At 44.4% G+C, this 26,016-nt stretch overlaps 4 non-coding genes across 4 annotated transcripts; all 4 read right to left on the bottom strand.

The window, feature by feature from the left end:
• Nucleotides 1-9,051: 9,051 nt before the first annotated feature.
• trnar-ucg (transfer RNA arginine (anticodon UCG)) lies at nt 9,052-9,124 on the bottom strand. The gene has a single exon. It is a non-coding gene; the product is annotated as a tRNA-Arg (tRNA).
• A 371-nt stretch (nt 9,125-9,495) lies between these two features.
• Nucleotides 9,496-9,568, bottom strand: trnar-acg (transfer RNA arginine (anticodon ACG)). Its single transcript has one exon. It is a non-coding gene; the product is annotated as a tRNA-Arg (tRNA).
• A 1,163-nt stretch (nt 9,569-10,731) lies between these two features.
• Nucleotides 10,732-10,804, bottom strand: trnar-acg (transfer RNA arginine (anticodon ACG)). The gene has a single exon. It is a non-coding gene; the product is annotated as a tRNA-Arg (tRNA).
• Nucleotides 10,805-25,257: 14,453 nt separating this feature from the next.
• On the bottom strand, nt 25,258-25,330 carry trnar-acg (transfer RNA arginine (anticodon ACG)). Its single transcript has one exon. It is a non-coding gene; the product is annotated as a tRNA-Arg (tRNA).
• Between the last annotated feature and the right edge of the window lie 686 nt (nt 25,331-26,016).

The following is a 26,016-nucleotide window of genomic DNA, read 5'->3' as shown; positions in this document are numbered from 1 at the left end:
CTTGAATTGTGCCGACATTGATGGAGCGTTTGTGTGCAGTCCTGGTATCCTTATCTTAGGAAGAATGTATTTGCAGGGCAGTGAAACTTCATCAGACTGATTCCTGGTTTGGTGGGACTGTCATATTACATGAGATTGGGTCTTTAATCTCTGGAGTTTAAAAAAAATGTAAGGTGATCTCATAAGAATTTGCATATTTCTGAAAGAGACAAGTGGGAATAGATACAGAAAGGATGTTCCTGACTGTGGAGTCCACAAGCAGGGACAGAGTCTCCGAATAGAAGTCAACCCATTTAGGATTGCGATGGGGTGGACACTCAGAGGGTGATGAACTTTTGAAAGTATCTTCCCCAGAGGCCTGTGGAAGCTCAGTCATTCAGTAAGTCCAAAAGAGAGAGATTGCCAAATTTCCAGTTACTACTGACATCAAGGTACATGAGGATAGCATGGGAATGTGGTACTAAGAGAGATGAACAACCATGAACTAGAATGGAAAAGAAGGTTTGAGGGGCTGAGTGGCCTCCTGCTATGCTCCAACACAGTCATAGTTGAATGAGACCGCACCAATCCCTGAAGGCGTGTTTTAAATGTACCTCAGGCAGACACAGCTTGTGTCATAATTCTGTGAAAGCTGATCACTCCCTGAGTGAGTCATTTCAATGTAACTCAGACTCAACTTCCTTTGCGCATGCTCCATCTGAGACAATATCCACACCTGGATGTGATGAACAGCAAAATCCAATCATTGTGTTTACTGGTGAACTCACTGGTGTGTCGGCAGGTTACACAAATGGACAAATTTCGTCCCACACATGGTGCATATTAACGGCTTTGCCCCATTGTGAGCATGGTGGTGTAACAAGAGATGGGCAGGTGAATCGTCTGTCATCAGGATGCACTCACTGGGTGTATGAGGAGGGTGGATGACTGAATGAGCCCCTTCCCCAACTCATGCAGGTGAATGTTCTCCCCCCAATATGCAATCACTTGGTGTTTGAAGAGGGTGGATGACTGAGTGAACTCCTTCCCTCACTCAGGCAGGTGAATGGTCTCTCCCCAGTGTTACTGTGCCAATGATTTTCAAGCACAGGTGGCCAATGGAATCCCTTCCCACAATGTTCTCATTTCCACGCTTACGCCCTGCTCTGATTACATTTGTGTTCCCACAGGGCACATGATTAACTGAAGCCTCATCCACACAAAAGCATACATGATATCAAGTCTTTGTCTCACATAATTGAATTTTGGATTTACGTTTGCTCGCTGAGCTGGAAGGTTCATTTTCAGACATTTCATCACCATACTAGGTAACATCACAAGTGGGCCTCCAGATGAAGTATCGGTAGCATGGTGTGCTTTCTATTTATGTTTTTAGGCTTCCTTGGTTTGGTGACATCATTTCCTGTGGTGACATCATTTTCTGCTCTTTTTCTCTGAGGGTGACGATCCAAGTCAATGCGTTCGTTGATAGAGTCCCAATTGGATTGCCATGCTTTAGGGATTGTCGTGTGCATCTCTATTGTCATGTCCCAGGATGGATGTTTTGCCCCATTTGAAGTGCTGTCCTTCGTCATCTCTCTGTAAGGATACTAGTGAGAGAGGGTCATGTCTTTTTGTGGCTAGTTGATGTTCATGTATCCTGGTGGCTAGTTTTCTGCCTATTTGTCCAATGTAGTGTTTGTTACAGTCCTCGCACAGTATTTTGTAAATGACATTAGTTTTGCTTGTTGTCTGTATAGGGTCTTTCAAGTTAATTAACTGCTGTTTATTGTGTTAGGGGGTTTGTGGGCTACCAAAAGCAGCAGCTAATGAACTTGAAAGATCCTATACAGACAACAAGCAAAACCAACGTCATTTACAAAATGTGTTGGGAGAATTCAATTGCAGCAGCATATTGGATGTGTACATTATTGAGCACTTCAACAATTATGACAGCTGGGATTTATTTTAAAATCTTACTATGATGATAGATAACTAGAGCTGAATTTTAAACTGCAATTCTTGGTTGAGGGACGAGGTTACAGGATCTACATGATCAGCACAAAAGTGAAGTTGTACATAGTGGACACAAGCAACAGAGCTTTGAGTGATTTAGGCAAGGTGGAGGAGGAGATGCTGCCCAAGCGGATGATGGAATGAAGCCCCGACCCTGTAAACCATCCACTTTAACTCACACATACAACACCAATTGGTTTTTATCGTGATTTTCGCCACAGATTATAAAGTTGCTTTTCACAGCATGTTACACATAAAGGCTATATTGCATGAAATTTGTGCATCTCAGTAAATGCAGCAATATGCTAACCAAGCAATTTATCCAACCAGATCTTTGCCATCGGTACTTGTTTGTTCTCTGCCCCAACACCTGACAATCTTCAGTAGCGTTCTGCTGTCTCTTGTTGCTCCTGTTTTTACAATTAGTTTGCAGGCAAACATCTCGACAGAACCAAGTTGCAGAACATTAGTAAGACAGAATTGGTGCCAGGTAATGAAAGTCAACAGCATTAGAAACATTAATCAACAACTAATTACTGAAGTGTTATACTTGACAGAAATTTTACATTTTCACATGCTTCCCATGGCAGTTATTAACAATCCAGATTATTTTATTAATGAATCTTAATGGATGAACACTGACTAGAAAATGATATTTCTCAATGTCATCAAGTAGCCAGAAGTTTAATTTACATTTACAACAGGTTATGTAACACAGTTTTGTTGAAGAAACCAAACAGTTGCAGGTAAAAGGGGACCAAAGGAGTTACCCAGGTTGGCAGGATGAGGAGGTGGTAATGGTGAGGGATGAAGCGAATTACCCAGGTTGGCAGGAGAAGGAGGTGGTGGTTATGAGGGATGAAAATAATTACCCAAGTTAGCAGGAGGACATGGTGTTGGTGGTGAGAGATGAAACAGGTTACCCAGTTTGGCAGGAGGGTGGTGGTGAGAGATGAAAATATGAAAAGAATCATCATTGGCAGGAGGAAATGATGGTGATGGTGAGGGATGAAAATAATTACCCAGGTTGACAGGAGGAGGAGGCGGTGGTGGTGGTGAGCAACAAAAAGAATTAACTGGGTTGGCAGGACGAGGAGGTGATGGTGGTGAGGGATGAAAAGAGTTATCCAGATTGGCAGGAGGGGGTGGCAGTGGTGGTGAGCGATGAAAAGAGTTATCTGGATTGGCAGGAGGAAATGGTGGTGATGGTGAGTGATGAAAAGTATTACCCAGGGTAGCAGGTGGAGGAGGTGGTGGTGATGGGGGTTGAAAATAATTACCCGGTTTGGCAAGAGGAGGAGGTGGTGATGGTGAGGGAAGAAAAGAGGTACCCAGGTTGGCAGGAGGACATGGTGTTGGTGAGGTATCAAAAGGGTTACCCGGGTTGGCAGGAGGTGATGGGGGCAGTGGTGGTGAGTGATGAAAACGGTTACCCAGGGTGGCAAGAGCTGTTGGTGGTTGTGGTGCTGAGAGATGAAAAGAACAGGATGAGTATGACATGGAAACGATGGGAAATTAAGCAGGTGATTTTGTAATGACAGTATCAACTTCAGTGCGGATATTTTAAAATCCCTGCTAATTTCATGAACAGTGATAAACCAAATAAATCATTCCCCGAGAAGGTCTTGAAGTGAGAGTTGGCACGGGGCAAGGTAACACTAGGCACACAGATGCACGAGATGGCCGCTGAGATATAAGTTGGTCACTTAACACACAAGATGGCCGCCGGACCACAACATGGGGAGAGATAGCAGAACATATACTGGCACTGCCTGGGGCCACCAGAATGCCAGTACAATGCACTCACAACTTAGATGATTAGTTGAAGACGGGTGGGAGAGAGAATACACATGAGAAGCACATCCTGCCCACGAAAGTGTCTGGGTCCAACCAACATTTTTCATGGAAGTGCTAACAGATTGAAATGGACTCAATACAAAATGATGACAACAAGGGCTGCAGTAATCGTCCCTTTCAGGAAGAGCGATTAGCGCCCATTACTACAGTAATGGACTCCTGCGCCAACATTGAAACTGATAATATCAGCGCTGAAACTGACAACGACCGCGCGGAATCTAACAAAGGCTGCGCTAGAACTGACAAAGACTGTACCAAAACTATCAATGATTCTACAATGTGGACAATAAACAAACCACGTTACAAAGACAATGACCTCATCACTGACCTATTGTATTACAAAATGTATAAATGTGTCTTGACGTGTGCTCTGGATTGAGAGAAGAATCGCAGCTGGCCACTGTGCTGATGGTGTCTTTCTGTCCATATACAATAAACTCTGCCATTGAAACCCGATTCTAACTCCGAGACTGGTCATTTTCCCCACAACAATTGGCGCTGCGAGCAGTATGCATATCACTGATCTCCTGATCGAAGGCCACAATCGGGGAGATGGGGTAAGAACCAATTTGTACCTGCAAAAGGGAAGAGTCAAACCGGCCAAAGACACAGTTTAAAGGTATACCAATTGTAATGTCTAACTTGCTATAGTACTGATTTAATTTTTTAAAGTGCATGTCTGTGGATAATAAGTGTTAACTGTTGTAAGAACTTGCTGTTTGTGCTGACACAGCCAGAGGAGAAGGTAGTGCCGGTCTCAGAAGCCCTACCCAAAACCTGTTGTTAAGAGGGGTAGGCCCCCACGTGAAGGTTGGGATTTGACGTGGGAGCTGAGGTGCAAAGGGCACAAAGGAGTTGTGAAGCACAAGTGGCAAATTCAGGTAACATTGGACTCTGTAGAGGCGAACAACGCAGAGTCCAGTTAGAGTTTAAGTTACAAGTTGTGCGCTGTCTGGACTTGTAATTTCCAAAGTGGTGATCACTCTGACCAAGAGCCGAAACCGAGTGCAGCACACGTTACCAAGTAGGGAGCATGAACACTGTGAGTAACCGTGATACCCTGCCAGTCTGTAGTAGAATGACGGATGCTGACGGTGGCCTGGAAGGTATAGAGTCGCACCGGTGGAGAGCACACCGGGCTAACGGTAGGTTTCTGGACCTATCGGGAGGCGTTGGGTCAGTAGAGGTGGCTGGGAGTGTAGAAGAGGCCCAGTAGAAAGCACACCCTGTTGAGCCAGCGTTCCCAGCTGACCAGTAGGAACCGACTAATAGTGATCACCATGAGGGTAGAGAAGTCCAACTGGTAGAGTGCACGTCTTGCCAGGATGCTGCTAAAGCCGTAAGGACCGTATTATTGGCCAGGGGTTAGAGAAGTCCACACTGGTTGGGAACACGTTACTTTCGGTGGTATCCGGGATACACAATGTGCGAAATAGCAGATCAAAGTTTTAAGGGGAATACAGCAGGTTCCCTTATTCAGAAATACAAAGCAGACAGAGCAAATGAAGAAAAGTGGTTGGGATCCATCCCAGATACTGGCACAGCAGAGAGAGCAGGTCGATAAACATAAACGTAATAAAACTAAAAAGATAGGGGTAATGTAAGTATACAAATTAGCAGGCTTGATTGAACAAGGGAGTAGGTGGAGAAAGAAATAGGAACAAGTTAAAGAGCTGGGGTACAGAATACAATACATAGAGCAGGGAACAATGTAAAATACTGCAGCCAATGAAACAGAATAGGACACATGGAAGCAGTGTGTCAGAAACGCATGGGGCACCCCCAAACATTACCTCATGCATTGTGGAACTGCGGGTAATCCAAGGTCAGCAGAGTTGACAACCAGCTGCTCCCATTCATGATGGGAAGGGAGAGAGGAGAATAACGGAGGAAATGTGAAATGCTAGTAGACACAGGAGCAGCTGTCTCCAACACAAACTTACCCTTAATCCACACAAATAAAATGATTCACTTAATTCTGGTATGGAGGGGATAAAACACCAGCTTACCTAAGCGAAACTACCCTCATAGCAATAAACAATATATATATCCACACGAAATTCTATGTATGCCTAAACAATGAGGGCATCATAATGGGCAATGATCTCATGAGAGAATATAATGTTGTAATTTATTGTGCAGAAGGGAAATTGATTTGGCCCAGACAAGACGGTTGAAAGACAGGGATTGGGAAACCTACAAGTCACCTTGAAACTATTAAAATGGCGACAGTCACCAGTAGGGACTGGAACCTCGAAAAGGGGGGATTCGGAGCCATCTGTGCCTCCATCCCTGGAGCATGGGCAGAAAAAAAGTTAGATACAGGTCGAGTTAACACAGACCCGATAAGGGTTCCCGGACCGGAGCATAATCCCCACCGGCAACACCCAATAAAACTGTAGTAGAAAAAGCAGTTGTGGAGATCGAGAAAAGATTCTTGAAACAGGGAATCCTGAAAGCAACCACAAGTAAAATGAATTCCCCGACTTGGCCTGTAATAAAGCCTGATGGGAGCCATAGGCTCACCACTGATTGCACAGGAATAAATTAGGTCACCCCCAAATTGCATCCCATTGTAGCAGCCCCCTCCACCATTTTAAATGGCTTGGCCTCCGAGCACAAGACGTTTACTGTTTCAGACAAAGGCAACGATTTCTGTTCTATTCCGTTACACCCTGAGTCCCAGAACAAATTTGCCTTTACAGTAAGAGACAGGCATTACATGTGGACTTGCCTGGCACAAGGGTGCCACAACAGCAAAACTATTTTTCACAGGGTGGTGAGCGACATTCTGAAGAGAATAGATTTACAAGAGATAGCACTGCCCGCCAATATGTAGACGATAACCTAACTGCCTCAGAATCCGAGTCAGGAAAGCAGGAAGCTTTATGTCGAGTATTACAAGAATTGGCAACTGCTGGGTTAAAAGTAACCCACACAAAGGCACAAATTGGCAAAACACAAGTCTTATACCTGAGACATCTTTTATCCCAGGGACACAAAGAAATGCCCAATGACCGCAAGAAGGCAAACCGATCGATGCCATGACCTTCCACTGTCAGGGGAGTCAGAAAGGTGTTGGGACTATTCAACTATCGTTGGAGCTTTCTCCGGAAGTTTGCAAAATTGGCTGAATTGATTCACACAAGGAAACTGAGGGCCTTCTCCAATATGGGAAGAACAATGAGAGAGACAGTTTTTTTTTTCATCCCCAAGTTAGTCCGTGTAACAGTCAGGGATACAGGTGAAAATCCAACTAAGGGAATTGTACACATTGGGGAACTGCACAACTGTGGGGATATAGATGGGGATGAAGACGGGGATGAGGGTGGGGATAAGTAATTGTTACCTCCCTGAGATACTGCCAAGGAGATCCTCTTCGTGGACTGGTCACGAAAATACGTAGCAGCGTCACCCCAAACAAAATGGGCTGTAGTAAATTAGAAGTTAGAAACAGTTATGTCCAGAGGGATTGATCAAAATCAGTCCGCACAGATAGCAGAACTGGTAGCACTCACCAAAACACGAGAACAAGCAAAATATTCATGAATATATATACAGAAAGTCAATATGCCTTTGGTGTAGTCCATGTCTACATGGTGGCATGGGATAGAAGAGGGTTCGCCACCACTATCCGACATCAATGAAGAATTCAGGCACTATTGTGTGCCAGTGAACAGCCAAAAGAGGCTGCAGAAATAAAAGTAAAAGTGTATCAAAAGGAACCAGCAAAAGAGATTCCAAGTTTGCTAAAATTCAAAGGAAACCAGGCAGCAGACCGAGCAGCTCAGAAAGCCCAGAACAAGAAGCTATTGATGCAGCTGCAATAGCCACTGTTGAATTAGTGAAAGATGCTATCCAAATTCAGCAGTGACAGGAGGACACCCTGCAGGAAGAGAGAGAGAGCAATGGAGAGTGCAGGCAGCATTCAAAGGGGAGGATGGTGTCTGGAGATTAATAAACAAGGTGTTGGCACCAGCACGTACACAAAACACATTGCTTGAACTGCACCACGGGCTCTCCCATACAGGTAGAGTCCATGATAGCAAGCCGAGGGAGAGAGTGGTGTTGGAAGAGCGGGGGGGGGATGAGATGTGGCCAAGTACTGCCACAGATGCATGGTTTGTGCACAACATAACCCAGGGAGACTCATAAAAGTTAGGATGGGACACCTGCCCAGATCTGGTGGGTAGAAGCATTCCCGCCCAAAACTGCACCACGACAACTGTAGCTCGAATATTGTTGAAGGAGTAATCCCGAGGTCGGATACCCCTCCAGGTCGACTCTGACCAAGGGTTACATTTTACTAATGAAATTAAGAGCACCCACGAATCAGGCAACCGAACTGACACCATATGAATTAATGACCAGGCGAGCAATGCAATTGCTACAGACAATAATCACATGTGGCAACGACTTGGGTTCACTGAAAGACAAAAGTCGGTGATATGTGATAGAATCAACTGCCAATTGAAAGGGATGTGGAAATCTGTAATTGATAAACATTACAGATTATTATCCTCCACAGACCAATATAAAACAATGAGCATTGTTCTGGGAGAAACTGAAGACTGCATATGCTGGAATTCAGAGTTGAAACTGTTGTACTGGAAAAGGAAAGCTGATCAGGCAGCATTCAAGGAGCAGGAGAATCAAATTATCGGGCAGAAGCCCTTCATCAGGAAATACTGCTAATTATTATTACATTATTCTCCAGAGTCCAATGTAATCCAATGTAAAATCGTATCATTTCCCAGACCCGAATTTAAAACAATTTAGCTGTCTAGGTTTGTTCAATATGTTCGCAGAAGTTGTATGACTCTTTGATCTTTTACTTGTAAATTCTGTGTCCGATGTAAAGATTGGTTAAAGATTGAAATATGTCTTTTCAGTGAAAAGAACATTTACCCTTCAGCATCAAAATTGCGCTTCTGCTATTCGCTCCGCCTCCAAAATGAAAACGTGCATTTTCATTTGTCCGTCTGACCTGGTTTTATGAATCCTGTTGTCTGATGATGAATGCTATCCTGCACGCTGTGTTCGAGCAAATGAAGACCATCTCGTCTAACACCAGTGGCAGGAGAGATGATAAAATCCGTAATCAGAGCAAATAGTAACAGACACCTACAGAAATGTTTTCATTGAGGTTAATTTATAAAATTGCGCGAAAGAGGCAGCTTGAAGGTTTTGAAGCGCACTCGAGCTAGGTAGGAGTCGAACCTACAATCTTCTGATCCGAAGTCAGACGCGTTATCCATTGCGCCACTAGCCCACACGCCATCCCCCGGCGATCGGATGAGTCCCCTCTGCAAAGCAGCTGATAGGTAACGCTTTCTGCTGACAGCTCTGGTCTTGGTTCATGAAAGAGTTATACAGCACGGCCCTTCGATCCAAGCAGTCAACGCCGATCATGTTCATTTGACCGTCTGACCTGGTTTGATGAATCCTGTTGTCTGATCATGAGTGCTATCCTGCACGCTGTGTTCGAGCAAATGAAGACCATCTCGTCTAACACCAGTGGCAGGAGAGGTGATAAAATCCATAATCAGAGCAAATAGTAACAGACACGTATAGAAATGTTTTCATTGAGGTTAATTTATAAGTGTGTGCAAAAGAGGCGGCTTTAAGGTTTTGAGGCGCGCGCGAGCTAGGTAGGAGTCGAACCTACAGTCTTCTAATCCGTAGTCAGACGCGTTATCCATTGCGCCACTAGCCCGCACGCCACGTCTGGGGATAGGATGAGTCCCCTCTGCAATTCTGTGGTTTTGATGATTAAATGAGTGGCAAGAGTGAATCGACAAGCGGAATATTCAGCAAGGTAATCAGTTTCACTGTTTGACCTCGTTCACTTTGAAAGCTGATGAATTTCACCGAAAACTAAGACCACACCTCACATTCAGATCACGTCTTCGCTAAGTCAGTTTACAAACTTCGAGGTTACAAAAAAAATACGAACTGCGGATGCTGGAAATCAGGAACAAAGTCAGAAATTGCTGGGTAATCGGCCTGACAGCATCTGTGGAATGAAATCACACTTAACGTTCGGGTCCGGAGATAAGGAGACATTTCTTTCGCCAGAATGTGGTGAATCTGTGGAATTCATTGCCACAGAAAGCTGTCATTGGAGGAAGCCAGGCCATTGACTATATTTAAAACAGAGACAGATACGTTCTTGAGGAGCAAGGGAATCAAAGGTGAGGGGGAGAAAGCGGGAAAATGGGATTGGAAAACCTATTATCAGTATTGGCGGAACAGAAGGATGGGCTGAGTGGCATAATTTCTGCTCCTCTGTCTTATGGACCTTTCCTCAGAACTAGTCTGATTTCTGATTTTATTCCAGGATACAAAATCGATTTGAAGAGAAAATTAGAAAGTTTAGAAATGATGTGAACTTTAGTTTTCAAAGCTTTGGATTTCTTTTCAAACTGGGCTGAGTAGTTGCATTTATTCCCAAAATCCACAGAGGAGCTGCAATTTGAAAGAAAGAAAAAATAACATAAAAATACGGCACAACGTCAACTGGTGACCTGTGAGACGGGCCCCTTCAAAGCAGCTGATAGGTAACGCTTTCTGCTGACAGCTCTGGTCTTGGTTCATAAAAGAGTTATACAGCACGGCCCTTCGATCCAAGCAGTCAACGCCGATCATGTTCATTTGACCGTCTGACCTGGTTTGATGAATCCTGTTGTCTGATCATGAGTGCTATCCTGCACGCTGTGTTCGAGCAAATGAAGACCATCTCGTCTAACACCAGTGGCAGGAGAGGTGATAAAATCCATAATCAGAGCAAATAGTAACAGACACGTATAGAAATGTTTTCATTGAGGTTAATTTATAAGTGTGTGCAAAAGAGGCGGCTTTAAGGTTTTGAGGCGCGCGCGAGCTAGGTAGGAGTCGAACCTACAGTCTTCTAATCCGTAGTCAGACGCGTTATCCATTGCGCCACTAGCCCGCACGAAACCATTCGCGAACGGATGAGTCCCCTCTGCAATTCTGTGGTTTTGATTATTAAATGAGTGGCAATAGTGAATCGACAAGAAATCCGTTGATGAACTTCACCGAAAAACTAAGACCACACCTCAAATTCAGATCACGCCTTCCCTAAATCATTGTATTGGGAAAATGTATTGGGAAAACCAATCAGCCATGTTGGCGGAGCTGAATCGATGGGCTGAGTGGCATAATTTCTGCTCCTCTGTCTTATGGACCTTTCCTCAGAACGAGTCTGAGTTCTGATTTTATTCCAGGATACAAAATCGATTTGAAGCGAAAGTTAGAAAGTTTAGAAATGATGTGACCTTTACTTTTCAAAGTTTTTGATTTATTTTCAAACTCTGCTGAGCAGTTGAATTTTTCACCAAAGCCCACAGAGGAGCTGCTATTTGAAAATCGTAAAAATTACATTAAAATATGGCACAACGCCAACTGGTGACCTGTGAGACGTCCCTCTTCAAAGCAGCAGAGAGGTAACGCTTTCTGCTGACAGTTCTTGGTTCATTATAGAGTTATACAGCACGGCGCTTCGGTCCAACCAGTCAACGCCGATCATGTTCCCAAACTAAACGAGTCCCACTTGCCTGCGTTTGACCCATATCCCTCCTAACCGTTCATCTTCATGAACTATCAAAATATCTTTTACACGTTGTAACTGTATCTGCATACCCCGCTTCTCTGGCGGTTCATAACGACACATACATTACTCTCCGAATAAAAACATTGCCCTTCCTGCCCTTTTTAAATCTTTCCCTTCTTACCATAAAATTCCGCCCCTTGCGTTGAAATCTCGCACCCTTGGGTAAAGAACCTTGTCATTCACATGATCGATGCTCTCACGATTTTATAAACCTCAATGAGGTCACCCCCTGATCTTCTGAAGCTGTATTGAAAAAGTCCCTGACTTCCCAGCATATTTTAAAATCTGAAATACTCCTGGCAATATCCTGGTAAATCCTTTCTGAACACGTTCACGTTTAATAATTTCCTTCCCATAACAGCGGTCCAGAACTGCTCATGGTATTGGAGAGGAGGTCTCATTAACATGCTGTACATTCCCAACATGACATCCCAGCGCCGATGCTAAGCAAAGCAAGCGTGCCAAACGCGTTCTTAATTACCCTCTCTAACAGTACAGCAAATTTCAAATAATTATCTTCCTGAACTCCGAGGTCCCTCAGGCTGCGACCGAGCCTGCTTCCACCACTTCCTCTCTCAGTATGTTCCAGGCATTCACCACTCTGTCTCAAAACTTGCCTCGCACATCTCTTTTAAACATTCCCCGCTATCCCTGCACCTTGAACCTGTGTGCCCGATTTATTGACCCCTCCACCCTGGGAAAGAAAAGCCTCATATCCATGACATTCACAGACTTATAAATTTCTATAAGGTCAACCCTCAACCTGTTGCATTTCAGTCAAAACAAACCAAGTCTATCCAACCTTTCTTCATAGTTAAAATCCCCCGTACTGGGCAATATCCTGTTACAACTTTCTGTAAGCTCCCCATAGCATGCACAACCTTCTGGCAGTGTGGTGACCCGAACTGTACGCATTGCTCCAGGAATTCCAAGTAGCAAGGAATTTCAAGGATGTGTTCTTCTGATTCTTTCTCCCTGCTCCAGGGACGGTACTGTTTATCGCTTTCGCCTCTCTCCATTGGCACATTATTCAAAACCATTTTCTTCCACTTGGTACACAACGAGTACTGAGAGATCGCAAAGCTGAAGATTGGGCTTCCATGTTTCCACCACCAACCGAATTTATTTTTCTAAAACCTTGTCTCAATTCCCCCATTTCATCATGACCAGGAAGGAGGGAGTTTAGTTTTGTGAAGAGATTCCAGAAGCCAGGATTATTCTCTTTAGAACAAAGAAGATGAAACGGAGATTTCATGACACTAGTGTTTGTGTAGAGCAGATATTGAGAAATTGTTTCCACAGAGCAGGATCAGCGAGCAGAGGACTGGGATTTTAGAACATTGGAGAAAGACGGAGTTTCATTTATATTGTACTTCTCACCACCAGTGATGAAGCATGATAAGGACAGGCAGAGGTTCTTTTAAACTTTTTTTCATTCTTCTTCCGTGTGTGATATATTCACTGCAAAGATCCTTAGGGATCCCAGAGTGACGTTGGTATCAGTGAAATCGCACTTACACCACCCTGACCCGAATCATACTCTAAAACCGACGAGGAAGAACAAAGCAGCATGGAATCCATTGACCTTTCTTCAGAACTGAGATCTCTACAGATGCTGGCAGACCTGCCGAGTTTCTTCTGCAATTTCTGTACTATAGTCATAGAGATGTACAGCATGGAAACAGACCCTTCAGTCCAACGCATCCATGCTGACCAGATATCCTAACCGAACATAGTCCCATTGCCAGCACTATGCCCATATCCTTCTAAACCCTTCCTATTCATACACCCATCCAGATGCCTTTTAAAAGCTGTAATTGTAGCAGCCTCCACCACTTCCTCTGGTAGCCCATTCGATACACGCACCAGACTCTGTGTGAAAACGTTGTCCCTTAGCTTCCTTTTAAGTTTTCCCCTCACACCCTAAGCTTATGCCTTCGCATTCTGGACTTCCCCAACACAGGGGAAAGACCTTGTCTATTTACACTATCCATGCCCTTCATGATTTTATAAACCTCTATAAGGTCACCTCTCAGCCTCCGATGGTCCAAGGAAAACAGCCCCAGCCTCTTCAAACTCTCCCTATACCTCAAATCCTTCAACCCTGCCAACATCCTTGTCAATCATTTCTGAACCCTTTCAAGTTTCACGACATTCTTGCTCTGGGAGGGAGACCAGAATTGCACACAATATTCCAAAACCAATGTCCTAGACAGCTGCAACATGACCTCCCAACTCTTATACTCAATTCTCTGACCAAAAAATGAAAGCATACCAGACACCTTCTTCACTATTCTATCTACCCGCGACTCTGCTTTCAAGGAACTATGAACCTGTACTCCAAGGTCTTTTTCGTTCAGCAATACTCCCCAGACCCTTACCATTAAGTGTATAAGTCCTGCTAAGATTTGCTTTTCCAAAATGCAACACATCACATTTATCTAAATTAAACTCCATCCAACACTCCCCAGCCCATTGACCTATTTGATCAATAATCTTTTGTGGACAGCCACACATTTATCCACATTAAACTGCATCTGCCATGCAACCGTCCACTCACCTAGCCTGTCCAGGTCACCCTGTATTCTCCTAACTATCTCCTCACATTTCTTCCTACCAGCCAGCTTTATGTCATCAGCAAATTTGCTAATATTACTTTTAATACCTTCATCTATATCATTAATGTACATTGCAAATAGCAGCAATCCCAGCACTGATCCCTGCGATACATCACTTGTCACCACCTGCCTTTCCGAGAGGGAGCCTATTATCACTACTCTTTGTTTCCTGTCAGCCAACCAATTTTCAATCCATGTCAGTATTTTGCCCCTAATACCATGTGCCCTAATTTGGCTCACTAACCACCTATGTGAGACTTTATCAAAGGCTTTCTGAAAGTCCAGGTATACTACATCCACTGGATCTCCCTTGTCCATCTTCAGAGTTACATCCTCAAACATTCCAGAAGATTAGACCTGAAAATGTGTTGCTGGAAAAGCGCAGCAGGTCAGGCAGCATCCAGGGAACAGGAGAATCGACGTTTCGGGCATAAGCCCTTCTTCAGGAATCCTTGGTATTCATTATTGGTAGAGGAATTGAGTTCCGGAGTCCTGAGGTCATGTTGCAGTTGTATAAGACTCTGGTGCGGCCACATCTGGAGTATCTGCAGTTTTGGTCGCCATACTATAGGAAGGATGTGGAGGCACTGGAACGGGTGCAGAGGAGGTTTACCAGGATGTTGCCTGGTATGGTAGGAAGATCGTATGAGGAAAGGCTGAGGCACTTGGGGTTATTTTCATTGGAGAAAAGAAGGTTTAGGGGTGACTTGATAGAGGTGTACAAGATGATTAGGGGTTTAGATAGTGTTGACAGTGAGAATCTTTTTCCACGTATGGGGTCAGCTATTACAAGGGGGCATAGCTTTAAATTAAGGGGTGGTAGGTAGAGGACAGATATTAGGGGTAGGTTCTTTACTCAGCGAGTCGTGAGTTCATGGAATGCCCTGCCAGTAGCAGTGGTGGACTTTCCCTCATTATGGGCATTTAAGCGGGCATTGGATAGGCATATGGAGGATAGTGGGCTAGTGTAGGTTAGGTGGGCTTGGATCGGCGCAACATCAAGGGCCGAAGGGCCTGTACTGCGCTGTATTCTTCTATGTTCTATGTTCTATGTTCTATGTTCTATGTTCTATGTTCTATGTTATACGTTTTCCTTTTTGTCTTTATATGGTCCTTAACTTGCCTCGTCAGCCACGGCCACCCATGCCTCCCCTTAGGATCTTTCTTCCTTTTTGGAATGAACTGATCCTGCATCCTCTGCATTATACCCAGAAATACCTGCCATTGTTGTTCCACTGCCATCCCTGCTAGGGTATTGCACCATTGAACTTTGGCCAGCTCCTCCCTCATAGCTCCATAGTTCCCCTTATTCAACTGAAATATTGTCACTTCCGATTCTATCCTCTCCCTTTCAAACTGCAGATTAAAGCTTACTGTATTGTGGTCACTACCTCCTAATGGCTCCTTTACTTCGAGGTCCCTGATCAAATCCGGTTCGTTGCACAACACCAGATCCAGAATTGCTTTCTCCCTAGTAGGCTCTAGCACAAGCTGTTCTAAGAATCCATCTCGGAGGCACTCCACACACTCCCTTTCTTGGGGTCCAGTACCATCCTGTTTCTCCCAGTCTACCTGCATGTTGAAGTCCCCCATAACAACTGTAGTAATATCTTTGCGACAGGCCAATTTCAGCTCCTTATTCAACATCTAGGCTACTGTTTGGGGGCCTGTAGATAACTCCCATTAGGGTCTTTCTACCTTTAGAATTTCTCAGCTCTATCCATATTGACTCTACATCCCCTGATTCTAGGTCACCCCCGCGCAAGGGACTGAATATCATTCCTTACCAACAGGACCACCCCCACCCCCTCTGCCAGTCAGTCTATCGTTACAATAGCACGTACAACCTTGAATATTCATTTCCCAGGCCCTGTCCACTTGAAGCCACGTCTCAGTTATCCCCTCAACATCGTAACTGCCAATTTCCAAATGAGCCTCAAGCTCATCCACCTTATTTCTAATGCTTCGTGCATTCAAATATAATATTTTTAATTTGTTACTCCCCTCACCCTTCCTTATCAATCCCTATTTCAGTTGACCTTACGGCATGATCCTTTTTTGAGTTTTCTGCTCCATTGATTTCGTTGTCTTTCTTAACTTCTCTTGTTCTAAATTTCCATTTAACTTCCTTCTTAAACTTCCAGTTTGTCCCTTCCCCCCATTTAGTATAAACGGAGCTGTGTTGCAGTGGCAAATCTACCTGCCAGAATGCTGGTCCCCCACCTATTAAGGTGCAACCCGTCCCTCTTGTATAACTTATCCTTACCGCTAAACATACTCCAGTGATCCAAGAATTTAAATCCTTGCTTCATGCATTAGTTCCCCAGCCACACATTCAAGTCCATTATCTGCCTGTTCCTGTCCTCTCCAGCCCAAGGAACCGGAAGCAAACCGGAGATAAACCACCCTGGATGTCCTGCTTTTCAGCCTTCTTCCGAGTTCGCCGAAGTCCGGCTGTAGAATGTCCCTCCTCTTCTTCCTTACGTCATTTGTGCCGACAAGCACCACCACGTCCGGCTCTTCACCTTCGCCCTTGAGGATTTCCTGCACTCTGCGATATCCTTAATCCTGGCACCAGGAAGGCAACAGGCAATCATCAAATATCGCCTGTTGCCGCAGAAAGCCCTTTCAGTCCCTCTCACTATGAAGTCCCCTATTACCATGGCTCTATGTAATGTTTGAATCCTCGGCTCTGCCTCCACGCCAATTTCTGATTGGCAGACCTGACCGCCTCTCGGACTGGCAGTGACGTCTGTCTCTACGGTTTCCAAGAGATTCAACCTGTTCCTGACAGTTACTTCCCCAGATCAGATCAGATCAGTAACTAAACGCATACACTCGTGGAAGAACAAATGTTCTGTGTCTTTGAGACAACAAATAGTACTCTGCAGACCACAGATCTCCTTTTGAATGGATATTTGCACTTGCTGTGTATGTTCAAAACAAGTGGTGAACCTTATACAATTGGTAAATTAGTGCCATTGCAAGATAATGGATTATGGTACGATCCTCACGGAACAGAAGAGGATGTAAATGAAAGGTCCCTTTGTTCTGTTGGAGAAATGTTCTTCTGTTCCAGTTGTGATTGACTCCTCAAAAGATTAATAATGACTGTTTGAATTATTGATCAGAATCTTGTGTCGAGTGTTAGTTTAAGATTCACGTCAACAACCTGCCTGGATAAACGTGTGCTTCTGATCGATCGTGATTGATTTTCGCTTTTGTTTTGTGTTCGATGCAAATTCCTGAAGAGTGAAGCTGGAAGGAATGAAGGGAGTGGAAATAGTATTCCTTTAATTTTGTCAATAAATGTCAATAAAGCATTGGCGACAGGTTCTAATTCTTGATTTAGAGCAATGTCCAGTATTCAGGAAAGACTGGTGAGATAAATTGACCAAAATAGATTTCATCTGCAGATCTATAGACGCTGAGGGGGAATGAAAACTCCACGCAGACTCTCATCGGACCTGGGTCGCTGTTGCTGAGAGGAAATGGCGCTGACTACTCCGCTGAAACAAAACCGGCCGGTTTTCTCCGGCGGGGAATTGAACCCAAGCCTTCCGCATGACAGGCGGGGATACAAACCACGATACCATCCAGGAACTCCCCGCAAGGGTCTTGCTCTTCAACCTATTGCGTCTGTACCTGTCAGAAAATAATCGTATTATTTTTCTATTAACATTTTTAATCATTTGCTCCATAGACTTGTGCACCTTCGCATCGCAAATTCACATCGGAATACCACTTCAGGTTATGAGGGTTTCTGCCTGTCCGGCCTCTTACATAGAGCGACTTAAAGATTCAATCACCCGCTGGCTGATAAAGTTTCTTTCCGCACATCCGGACAAAGATTAGATTAGATTCCCTCCAGTGCGGAAACAAGACCTTCGGCCCAACCATTCCATACCGCCTCTCAGAAGAATAACCCACCCAGACCCATTTCCCTCGTTATGCACCGAGCACTATGGGCAATTTCGCTTGGCGAATTCACCTGACCCTGCAGAGATTTGGACTGTGGGAGGAAACCGGAGCACCCGGAGAAAACCCACGGCAGACACCGGGAGAATGTGTACTATCCACACAGACCTGGGACCCTGGTGCTGTGAGGCAGAAACAGCCAGAGGACAAGGTAGCGAAGGTTGGGATTTGATGTGGAGGTTGAGGTGCCAAGGGCACAAGGCCTTGTGAAGCACAAGTGGCAAATTCAGGTAACGTTGTGGTATATTTTGTGGTAAACATAAATTCTACAAGAGAGACGGCTTGCACCTTAACAGGTTAGGGACCAGTATTCTGGCATGCAGGTTTTCTACTGCAACACCGCTACATTTAAACTAAGTAGCGGGGGGGGGGACAAGCTGGATGTTTAAAAAGGAAATTGAAGGGAAAGTTAGAACAAGAGAAGTCAAGAAAGACAACTGTATTAATGAGGCAGAAAACTCGGAAAGGCATCATGCTGTAAGGTTGAGTGAAATAAGGGTTGATGGGAAGGGTGAGAACAGTAACAAATTAAAAATACTATACATGAATGCATTAGACATAAGATGGATGAGCTTGAGGCTCTTTTGGAAATTGGCAGATACGATATTGTGGGGATAACTGAGACGTGGCTTCAAGTGGACAGGGCCTGGGAAATGAATATTCAAGGCTACACGTGTTATCGTAAGGACAGACTGAAGGGCAGAGGGGGTGGGGTGGCCTTGTTGGTAAGGGAGGATATACAGTCCCTTGCGCGGGGGGACCTAGAGTCAGGAGATGTAGAGTCAGTGTGGATAGAGCTTCGAAATACTAAGGGTAAAAAGACCCTTCTTGGGAGTCATCTACAGGCCCCCAAACAGTAGTCTGGATGTCGGATGTAAGTTAAATCAGGAGCTGAAATTGGCCTGTCGCAAAGATGTCACTACAGTTGTTATGGGGGATTTTAACATGCAGGTAGACAGGGAGAATCAGGATGGTATTGGGCCACAAGAAAGAGACTTTGTGGAGTGCCTCAGAGATGGATTCTTAGAGCAGCTGGTGCCGGAGCCGACCAGGGAGAAGGCAATTCTGGATCTGGTATTGTGTAATGAACCAGAATTGGTCAGAGACCTCGAAGTGAAGGAGCCATTGGGAAGTAGTGACCATAATACAATAAGCTTCAATCTGCAATTTGAGAGGGAGAGGGTACAGTCGGAAGTGACAGTACTTCTGTTGAATAAAGGGAATTATGGAGCTATGAGGGAGGAGCTGCCCAAAGTTCAATGGTGCAATACCTTAGCAGGGATGGCCGTGGAGGAACAATGGCGGATATTTCTGTGTATAATGCAGAAGTTGCAGGATCAGTTCATTCCTAAAAGGAAGAAAGATCCCAGGAGGAGGCATGGGCGGCCGTGGCTGACGAGGGAAGTAAAGAAACATATAAAGTTAAAAGAGAAAAAGTATAACATAGCTAAGATAAGTGGGAAAACTGAGGACTGGGAAGCTTTTAAAGAGCAACAGAGGATTACTAAGAAGGAAATACGCAGACAAAAAATGGGGTACGAAGGTAAACTGGCCAAGAATATTAAGGAGGATAGTAAAAGCTTTTTTAGGTATGTGCAAGGCAAAAAAATGGTTAGGACAAAAATTGGGTCCTTGAAGACAGAAACAGGGGAATATATTACTAGGAACAAAGAAATGGCAGAGGAATTAAATGGGTACTTCAGATCTGTGTTCACTTGGGAAGACACAAGCAATCTCCCTGAGGTAACAGTGGCTGAAGGACCTGAACTTAAGGGAATTTATATTTGCCAGGATTTGGTGTTGGAGAGACTGTTAGGTCTGAAGGTTGATAAGTCTCCGGGGCCTGATGGTCTGCATCCCAGGGTACTGAAGGAGGTGGCTCGGGAAATCGTGGATGTGTTGGTGATTATTTTCCAGAGTTCAATATATTCGGGGTCGGTTCCTGAGGATTGGAGGGTGGCTAATGTTATACCACTTTTTAAGAAAGGTGGGCGAGAGAAAGCAGGTAATTATCGACCAGTTAGTCTGACCTCAGTGGTGGGAAAGATGCTGGAGTCTATTATAAAGGATGAAATTACTGCACATCTGGATAGTAGTAACAGGATAGGACAGGGTCAGCATGGATTTATGAAGGGGAAATCATGCTTGACTAATCTTCTGGAATTTTTTGAGGATGTAACTCTGAAGTTGGACGAGGATAATCCAGTAGATGTAGTGTACCTGGACTTTCAGAAAGCTTTTGATAAAGTCCCACACAGGAGGTTAGTGAGTAAAATTAGGGTGCATGGTATTGGGGGCAAAGTACTAGATTGGATTGAAAATTGGTTGGCTAATAGGAAACAAAGGATAGTGATAAATGGCTCCATTTTGGAATGGCAGGCAGTGACCAGTGGGGTATCGTAGAGATCCGTGCTGGGACCACAGCTTTTAAAAATATATGTTAATGATATAGAAGAATTTATCAGCAATAACATTAGCAAATTTGCTGATGATACAAAGCTGGGTGGCAGGGTGAAAAGTGATGAGGATGTTAGGAGATTACAGGGTGACCTGGACAAGTTAGGAGAGTGGGCAGATGCATGGCAGATGCAGTTTAATGTGGATAAATGTATGGTTATCCACTTTGGTAGCAAGAACAGGAAGGCAGACTCCTACCTCATTGGAATCAATTTATGTAAAGAGGCAGTACAGAGAGATCTGGGTGTTCTTGTACACCAGTCAATGAAGGCAAGCATGCAGGTACAGCAGGTAGTGAAGAAGGCTAATAGCATGCTGGCCTTCATAACAAGAGGAATTGAATATAGAAGCAAAGAGGTGCTTCTGCAGCTGTACAGGGCCCTGATGAGACCACACCTGGAGTACTGTGTGTAGTTCTGATCTCCAAATTTGAGAAAAGACATTCTGGCTATTGAGGGAGTGCAGCTTAGATTCACGAGGTCAATTCCTGGAATGGCAGGATTACCTTACACCGAAAGACTGAAGCGACTGGGCTTGTATACCCTTGAGTTTCGAAGATTGAGAGGGGATCTGATTGAGACGTACAAGATTATGAAAGGATTGGACACTCTGGCAGTAGGAAACATATTTCCACTGATGGGTGAGTGCCGAACCAGAGGACACAGCTTAAAAATACGGGGTAGACCATTTAGGACAGAGCTCAGGAGAAACTTCTTCACCCAGAGAGTGGTGGCTGTGTGGAATGCTCTGCCCCAGAAGGCAGTGGAGGCCCACTCTCTGGATTCATTTAAGAAGGAGTTGGATAGAACTCTCAAAGATAGTGGAATCAAGGGTTATGGAGATAAGGCAGGAACAGGATACTGATTAAGAATGATCAGCCATGATTATATTGAATGGCGGTGCAGGCTCGAAGGGCTGAATGGCCTACTCCTGCACCTATTGTCTATTGTCTATTGTCTATTGGACTCTGTAGAGACGAACAATGCAGAGTCCAGTTAGAGTTTAGGTTAAACGTTGTGGAATGTCTGGACTTGTAATTTCCAATGTGGTGAGGAAGAGGAGCTGATCACTCTGACCAAGAGCCAAACCCGAGTGGAGCACACGTTACCAAGTAGGGAGCATGAACACTGTGAGTAACCATGATATCCTGCCAGTCTGTAGTATAATGACAGAGCTGGAATACTGACGGTGGCCTGGAGGGTAAACGGTCCCACCGGTAGAGAGCACACCGGGCCAGAAGTAGGTTTCTGGGCCAATCGGGAGGCGTTGGTTCAGTACACGTGGCTACACCCTGAGTCCCAGAACAAATTTGCTTTCACAGTATGGGACAGGCATTATATGTGAACTTGCCTGCAACAAGGGTGCCACAATAGCCCCACTATTTTTCACAGGGTGATGAGCGACATTCTGAAGAAACTAGATTTACCAGAGATAGCACTACCCTCCAATATGTAGACGATATCCTAATTGCCTCAGATTCTGAGTCAGGGAAGCAGGAAGCTTTATGTCTGGTATTACAGGAATTGGCAACTGCGGGGTTAAAGTTAGCTCAACACAGGCACAAATTGGCAAAACACAAGTCTTATACATGGGACACATTATATCTTAGGGACTCAAAGAAATGCCCAATGACCGCAAGGAGGCAAACCAACAGATGCCATGTCCTTTCATTGTCAGAGGAGTCAGAAACGTCTTGGGACTGTTCAATACAGTTCGAGCTTTCTCCCCAAGTTTACAAAATTGATTCACACAAGGAAACTGAGGGCTGTCTCCAATATGGGATGGACAATGTGAGAGACAGTTTTTTTATCCCCAAGTTAGTCCGAGTTATACTTAGGAATACAGGAGAAAACGCAACTGAGGGAATTCTACACACTGGGGAACTACACAACTGTGGGGATATAGATGGAGATGAAGACGGGGATGAAGATGGGAGAAAGTAAATGTTACCTTCCTGAGATACAGCCGAGGAGACCCGTTTCGTGAACGGGAAACGAAAATGAGTAGCATGGTCACCCCAAACAGAATAGGCAGTCGTAAATTATAAGTTAGAAACAGTTATGTCCAGAGGGACTGATGGAAGTCAGTGCACACAGATAGCAGAACTGGTAGCACTCACCAAAGCACTTGAACGAGCAAAGGAAATAATCGTGAATATATATACAGAAATGTAAATATGTCTTTGATGTAGTCCATGACTACATGGTGGCATGGGATAGAAGAAGGTTCGCTATCACGAGGAGAGCCTCTGTCCGACACCAATTGAAGAATTCAGGCACTATTGTGTGCCAGTGAACAGCCAAAAGAGGCTGCAGAAATAAAAGTAAAAGCGTATCAAAAGGAACCAGCAAAAGAGATTCCAAGTTTGCTAAAATTCAAAGGAAACCAGGCAGCAGACCGAGCAGCTCAGAAAGCCCAGAACAAGAAGCCATTGACGAAGCTGCAATACCCACTGTTGAATTAGTGAAAGATGCTATCCAAATTCAGCAGTGACAGGAGGACACCCATCAGGAAGAGAGAGAGAGAGCAATGGAGACTACAGGCAGCATTCAAAGGGGAGGATGGTGTCTGCAGATTAATAGACAAGGTGTTGGCACCAGCACGTACACAAAACACATTGCTTGAACTGCACCACGGGCTCTCCCATACCGGTAGAGAGTCCATGATAGCAAGCCGAGGGAGAGAGTGGTGTTGGAAGAGAGGGGGATGAGATGTGGCCAAGTACTGCCACAGATGCATGGTTTGTGCACAACATAACCCAGGGAGACTCATAAAAGTTAGGGTGGGACACCTGCCCAGATCTAGGTGGCACTGGAAACACCTTCAGATAGATTTTACAGAGCCAGTACCACCCTCGCGTGGAAATCTTAATGCCTGGTCATCATGGACCAACTTACCTGGTGGGTAGAAGCATTCCCGCCCAAAACTGCACCACGACAACTGTAGCTTGAATATTGTTGAAGGAGTAATCCCGAGGTCGGATATCCCTCCAGGTCGACTCTGACCAAGGGTTACATTTTACTGATGAAATTAAGAGCAACCACGAATCAGGCAACCGAACTGACACCATATGAATTAATGACCAGGTGAGCAATGCAATTGCTACAGAAATAATCACATGTGGCACCGACTTGGGTTCACTGAAATACAAAAGTCGGTGATATGTGATAGAATCAACTGCCAATTGAAAGGGATGTGGAAATCTGTAATTGATCAACATTACAGATTATTATCCTCCACAGACCAATATAAAACAATGAGCAGTGTTCTGGGAAAAAGTGAAGACTGCATATGCTGGAGTTCAGAGATAAAAATGTTGTACTGGAAAAGGAAAGCAGGTCAGGCAGCATTCAAGGAGCAGGAAAATCAAATTATCGGGCATAAGCCCTTCATCAGGAATTCCTGCTAAGGGGGCGATGAGGCAACCATGGCTGACAAAGGAAGACATGAACAGCATAAAAGCTAAAGCAAAAGCATGCAATGTGGTAAGGTTTGGTGGGAAACCAGAGGATTGAGCGGCTCTATAAAAACCAGCGGACGATAGCTAAAAAATCAATAAGAGGTAGGGGAAGAAGATGAGATATGAGAGTCAGCGAGCTGTAAGCGTGACTATGTTTGGTTATTGTTATTCTAGCCTATACGTTAGCTCTCCCAATGATGACAATAACTCCCAGATGTTACTATCCTGCTGAGGCAGCAAGAAATTTACATGTAACTGTCAGAGTCAGATTCACCTATTAACCACATCTGGGATGAAATCATTTTGATCGTTCAGGTTTTCTTTATTGGTAATAGAAGAAAGAGAACAGAGAACAGTACAACACAGGAATAGGCTCCAACACAGGAATGCCCTGTAATTCCTGATGAAGGGCTTTTGCCCGAAACGTCGATTCTCTTGCTCTTCGGATGCTGTTCTTTGCCAGTACAACACTCTCGACAATGAACATTGTTCCCCAGAGTCCAATATAAAACAGTGATCATTATTACATTATTCTCCAGAATCCAATGTAAAATATTGAGTATGATTTCCCACACCCGAGTTTAAAACAATTTAGCGGTCTAGGTTTGTTCAATAGGTTCGCAGAAGTTGTATGACTCTTTGATCTTTTACTTGTAAATGCTGTGTCCGATGTACTCTCTCACACTAGCTGCCTGAGGAAGGAGCGGGACGCTGGACGCTTGCACTTTCAGATAAACCTGTTGGACGATAACCTAGTGTTGTGTGATTTTTGACTTTGTCCACTCCAGTCCAACTGCATCGTGGTTTGATGTCGGTGGGAACTGGGTAAAGATTGAAATATGTCTTTTCAGTGAAAAGGGCATTTACCGTTCAGAATCAAAATTGAGTTGTTCATCATCTTAACTCATTTTGTTCTGTGTTGTTGGTTGATCTGTTATTTTACCGCCTTCCTTGATTATTTTCTTTCATTTACTTTGAGAAAATTGCTCTTCTGCTACTCGCTCCGCCTCCAAAATGAAAACGTGTGTTTTCATTTGTCCGTCTGACCTGGTGTTACGAATCCTGTTGTCTGATCATGAGTCCTATCCAGCACGCTGTGTTCGAGCAAATGAAGACCATCTCGTCTAACACCAGTGGCAGGAGAGGTGATGAAATCCATAATCAGAACAAATGCTAACAGACACCTATAGAAATGTTTTCATTGAGGTTAATTTATAAAAGTGTGCGAAAGAGGCAGCTTTGAGGTTTTGAAGCGCACGCGAGCTAGGTAGGAGTCGAACCTACAATCTTCTGATCCGTAGTCAGACGCGTTATCCATTGCACCACTAGCCCACATCCCGCCCCTAGGTCCCTCAGTACCCTATCATTAATTGTGTAACTTCCTGTCCTTGTTTGTACAACAATGAAAATGCCAATTTTGTATGCAATTGGCAAGCTTGTCCCGAATCCTGTGGGATCCAACATTATCAATTACCCTTCCATACTAAAAATATCGACACTTACAGGATCCATATCCGTCTATTCCCTTCCTACTCATGTATTAGTCTTGGTGTTTCTTGAATGCTGCTACTTAGCCTGCTTCCACCACTTCCTCTCTCAGTATGTTCCAGGCATTCACCACTCTTTGTCTGAAATCTTGCTTCGCACATCTCTTTTAAACATTCCCCGCTCTTCCTGCACCTTGAATCTGTGTCCCCAGTTATTGACCCCTCCACCCTGGGGAAAAAAAAAGCCTCCTATCCATGACATTCACAAACTTATAAATTTTTTTGAGGCCAACCCTCAACCTGTTGCATTTCTGTCGAAACAAACCAAGTCTATCCAACCTTCCTTCATAGATAAAATCCCTCGTACTGGGCAATAAGCTGTTACAACTTTCTGTATGCTCTCCATAGCATGCACAACCTTCTGGCAGTGTGGTGACCCGAACTGTACGTATTGCTCCAGGAATTCCAAGGAGCAAGGAATTTCAAGAATGTGTTCTTCTCAATCTTTCTCACTGCTCCAGGGATGTTGCT

The sequence above is a fragment of the Chiloscyllium plagiosum genome, unplaced genomic scaffold, assembly GCF_037043375.1.
Source record: "Chiloscyllium plagiosum isolate Xiang-an unplaced genomic scaffold, Cpla_swu_hap1 HiC_scaffold_46, whole genome shotgun sequence".
Classification (NCBI taxonomy): domain Eukaryota; kingdom Metazoa; phylum Chordata; class Chondrichthyes; order Orectolobiformes; family Hemiscylliidae; genus Chiloscyllium; species Chiloscyllium plagiosum.
The sequence above is the reverse complement of the archived record's forward strand: the minus strand, read 5'-3'. Positions and strand labels throughout refer to the sequence as shown.